At 51.1% G+C, this 4,780-nt stretch overlaps 1 long non-coding RNA gene across 1 annotated transcript in view; it reads left to right on the forward strand.

Moving 5' to 3' along the window:
• The window catches only part of LOC142046136 (uncharacterized), a 21,759-nt gene that overhangs the window by 9,891 nt on the left and 7,088 nt on the right, over nt 1-4,780 (forward strand). The window contains exon 2 of the long non-coding RNA XR_012655073.1: nt 1,571-1,686. This is a non-coding gene — a long non-coding RNA (uncharacterized LOC142046136). The remainder of the gene's footprint in view (nt 1-1,570; nt 1,687-4,780) is intronic.

The raw sequence follows: 4,780 nt of genomic DNA on the forward strand, positions 1-4,780 counted from the left end.
GAGCACTGGCGTATGCCTTTATGCCACTTCCGAGGGCTCCGATACGACCGGCAGCTCCTTTATCTCGATCCAAGTCTTCTGCGAGACCTCTCCGGGCTGCCAGTCTTCTACCAGGACCTCTCCAGACCTGGAAGCTGTTCTCAGCGACCAGGTCCGTGGCGGCCACCGAGGGGGTAGATCTCCTCGCGGAGCCCCTGCTACACAATGCCACCAGCACACGGAGCTGGGGGGAATCTCCTGCAGTGTGGCAGAGGTTGGTCCTGGCAGAAGCTACCAGGGTCGGAGACCTCCTGGACTATGACCGGGGAGACTGGCCGGATCCCCTGACGCTCGCTCAGCGTATGGGGCTCTCCAGACCTTGTACTCCCCGGCACGTACTACAGGAGGTGGAGGCCGCTTTGCTGCCTGCTGCTCAGGGCTACCTCGATCGGGTCCTGCAAGAGGGCACGCCCCTCCCACCCACCACCCCAGGCCCTCCGGATCTTTTCATCAGGCCCCTGCCCCGTGGACCTGACCGGCCCCCTTGCCCCTTCTCCACAAGCCAGCTGCACGATCTGCAGCCAGTCCGCTTCCAAACCGCGCCAGGACACATCTCTACACGCTCATGTTCCACACCCTTCACTTCCTCACCCTCGTGTCCCGCCCCGACACAAAGTGGTGGGACCTCCTGCCACCTCTGGAGGGTGAGGAGCCCCAGTGGGCCAGCCTATACTCTACCCTGGTCCCGAGGCCCGCCAGGGATATCAGTTGGCTGCTTCTTCATGGGGCTGTGAGCACGGGCGTGTATTTGGCGCGATTTACCCCTGTCCCCTGCCCGTTCTGCGGCGTGAGGGACACCCTTGCACACGTTTACTTAGAGTGCACCAGGTTGCAGCCCCTATACCGGCTCCTCACCAATATCCTGTTACGTTTCTGGCTGCACTTTCCCCTCACCTCTTTTATGCACTCCCTATCTGTGGCCCCACAAAGTCACGGGACCTCCTGGTCAACCTCTTCCTTGCCCGAGCAAAAATGGCCATCTACGCAACCAGGGAGAGGAGGTTGGCTGATGGGAACTCCTGTGACTGTGGGGCTTGTTTCCGATCCTTAGTCCGTTCACGTGTCCAGACGGAGTTCCTCTGGGCAGCGTCCACTGGCTCCCTTGACGCCTTCGAGGAGCAGTGGGCGCTGTCCAGGGTTCTCTGCTCGGTATCCCTGTCAGGCTCCCTTCTTATGACCCTTTGACTGCACGCCTGTCCCTGTTCTTTTATTAGTTGTCCCCCGGAATCAGTTGGGTTCTGAGGTCCTGTAAATCTTCCCCTTAGGCTGGGGGGGGGGGCAGATTCTTAAGCATTGGGTGGGCTTCTACCTGCCCAGTTCCCAGACACCCAATAGATACACCCTGGCTTAGAAGATATCGCAGCTTACATGAACAATGTGACTGATTCCTATTTGACAACTTAGACCTTTTGGTCAACACTGAGTTCAGATTCTGCCTTGATCTTTACTGATCTCTGACTGAGCAAGGAGGGGCTCATTGGTCCCTCGGACATGTCCCTCAACAGGCGTGATGAGATATTTATTTGCTCAGATTACAGATACTGCTGGACAACATTTGTTGCCCATCAAAATGGAGAAGACTATTATTGCCCCTTGGTGCCCTCTCTGTAGATGATTTTCTGTCTCGAACTCCAGCGTATCCTTTGGGTGAGTAGACATTTTGGAGAAAATGTTGGATCCAAGAACAATCCTAAATCATATGAGAGTTAAATTCGAGTGACCCAGCTGTGGGCATCTCCACTGAGGCTATGGCTACACCACAGAGCTTACAGCAATACAGCTGCGCCTCTGTAGCACTGCTAGTGCAGATGCTCTAAGCTGGTGGGAGAGAGCTCCCCTGTCAATTTAATCACTCCAGTCCCTGTGAGTGGCCTGTCCACAGCAGCACTTAAATCAGTATAATGTCATGGGGGGGCTGGGGGGGGCTATTCACACCCCTGGGCAACATAACTTATACTGATGTAAGCTGTAGCATGCACAGAGCCTGATATTAGCAGCAGGACCAGGCAGGGCTCCAATCAGGACTGGGGCCTCCATTATACAAGGTCAATTCCTAAACAGGAGAGGCAGGGCAGCCCAGTAGAACTGAAATGTCACACTCTGCTCTGAGTAGTGCAGAGGGAGCCCAGAGAATTAATTGCATTCCTGCCTTGCTCTAGAGAGCGGGTAAGTTATTTCACACCTTCTCATGGAAGAGGTTACTGCCCCATATGCCCAGCCTGCCACTCGATCCAGTCACCCTGCCTCTCACTCCTTGCCCACTGATCTCTCTCCACCCACTTCCTGGTAGGAGGGAGTATCAGGAGCGAGCTCTCCCCCTCTGCCATATAGCTGGAAACACAGTCTGAGCAGGGGAGTACAGACTGTGACAATCTACACCAATTTACATCCGCTGTGGATATGGCACATGGTCTGTACATAACCAAAGCACCCAGAAACTGCAGAGTTAAAGGAGATACTGGCGTCCCCTGATCATGCCATAGTCACAGCAAACTACACCCCATCCCTTAGGTTAAAATCTCCCTCTGTACCATTCCTTCTATTATTCTGCTCACTTATTCGCTCCCAGCTGCTCGGCCAGTGTGCTGGGCACTGCACGAAATGTAAGAAGACAGCATTCTTTTCCCACAGACAAGCAAAAGAGACAAGCCAAGCCAACTGGTGAAAGGTAGGAGAAAAGTACAGTGTAAAAGAGGTCAGGTTGGTGATTGATCATGTCTAGGTAAAACAACAGTTGAGAATGCATCTGGGGGTAATGTTTTAGGGTTTCTGTTAAATAATATAAGAACTCTATTGGCTTCAGTGGAACTAAACCAGTTTACAGCAGTGTGTGTGTGTGAGAGAGAGCGATGCCTTCCTGCTTATTGCTTCCTGAGCTCAGTGTTCCAGTTCCTCTGTGTCTGTGTGCACAGTGTTGGATGGGTGTAGTTATTCAGGGCCTGCTGCTACATAGCTGCCATTTGGACCGTTGCTGACTTAGCTGGTAGAGTTGGGTGTTCAGGAGCACTCTGAATGCAGAGGAGACAGTAGCATTGTGGAGCAGCTCAGGAAGGGCATTCCTGGCATGAGAGGCAGCCTGAAAGAAGGCACACCATCTAGGATAGCATCATTGTTGTAGCAAGTTCATATAATTCAAGCTTAATATATTTATAGGCAGTGTCAAATGGTTCAGAGGATATGCCCCCCTAGCCTTATCTCAATGATTTATTATAGTCTGTATAACCACTTATGAATGCAGCACTAAGAAATGGTGGTCCTCTGCATGCTTTTGAAATTACTACCTGACAAACCTTTGCTGTAGAAGAGTGAAACTCAGTAGCTGACTTGTTACCTATACATTTTTTCCTACTTATCATAGAATATTAGGGTTGGAAGGGACCTCAGGACATCATCTAGTCCAACCCCCTGCTTAAAGCAGGACAAATTCCCAGAGAGAGTTTTACTTGTTTTTTCAAACCCCAGTTCGCTAAATGGCCCCCTCAAGGATTGAACTCATAACCCTAGGTTTAGCAGGCTAATGCTCAAAGCACTGAGCTATCCCTCCCCCAAATATCTTTGTCAAGAAAATTTTTAACAGTCCATGTGTAACCCTTCTGCCCCTCTGTGTTGGCAGCAACAAGGACTGAGTTCAGTATCCAGGGATTCCATTTCAATAACACAATGCAAAACCGGCTTGAGCCCCCACCCAGTAACCTGGGACAATTACATACTATGCCCCAGGCGCCTCTAGGAGGCAATACTTCCCCTCTTGCAAGCACAGAGTCTGAGTGCAGCAAAATCTTTTTTAATAAAGGAGGGAAACAATGCAGCATTACGTTGGGGAAACACCACAAACAGGATTCATAACACAAACCATGAGCAAAAGACCCACCCCCAAGTAAGTCTGGCAATATCCTTTACCCCTCAGGGTCTTAAGTCCAAATCACTCCAAAGTCCAACAACACAAAAGTTTCTGTCCCTAGTCAGTGCCACCTCAGAGTTCAAAAGTTTATCTACAGAGTTTTACTCCCCCAACCTGGGTGGAATTGGGGAGAGGAGGCACATGGGGTGTTAAGGGGCACCTTATGTGGGCTGAGGCTGACTGCCCTGCCTCTCTGTGGAGATCTGCTGCAGCCTTCACCACGAATGGCTCTGCTCCACCAGCTGCTCTGCTTCACTCCACTCCTCAAGTCATCCCCACAAACTGCTCCGCTTTGCTCCACTTGCTGTTCCGTGGGCTCCTCCAACCATCCCATAAGCTGCTTTGCTCTGCCAGCTGCTCTACTCCACCAGCCATCCCATGAACCACTCCAGCTGTCCTTGGAAACTGATCAGCTCCACTCTGCTCACTGCTCCAACCGTCCTGCAAACTGCTCTGCTCTGCTCTGCTCTGCCAGTCACTTAACAATATATCTGCAGGCTCCCCCACTAATTAACACAGCATTCAGTGATCTCAGCTCAGTAATTTTAGCAGTTTCAGCTCTTAGTGATTTCAGCTTGTAGTAGGGGTTCCCCAGTGCTGGTGCACCATTGGCCCAAAGTGAATTCAGCTCAGCAGCTGTCATAAATAGATAGCTAAGGGTTAATGTTTCTTTCACCTGTAAAGGGTTAACAAAGAGAACCAAACACCTGACCAGAGGACCAATCAGGAAACCGGATTTTTCAAAGCTCAGGGGAGGGAATGTTTGGGTCTTTGTCTTTGTCTGGCTCTCAGCTATGAGAGGGGATTTTTCTTTCTTTCTATCTTCAAGCTTCTAATCTT

The sequence above is a fragment of the Chelonoidis abingdonii genome, chromosome 1, assembly GCF_003597395.2.
Source record: "Chelonoidis abingdonii isolate Lonesome George chromosome 1, CheloAbing_2.0, whole genome shotgun sequence".
Lineage (NCBI taxonomy): Eukaryota > Metazoa > Chordata > Testudines > Testudinidae > Chelonoidis > Chelonoidis abingdonii.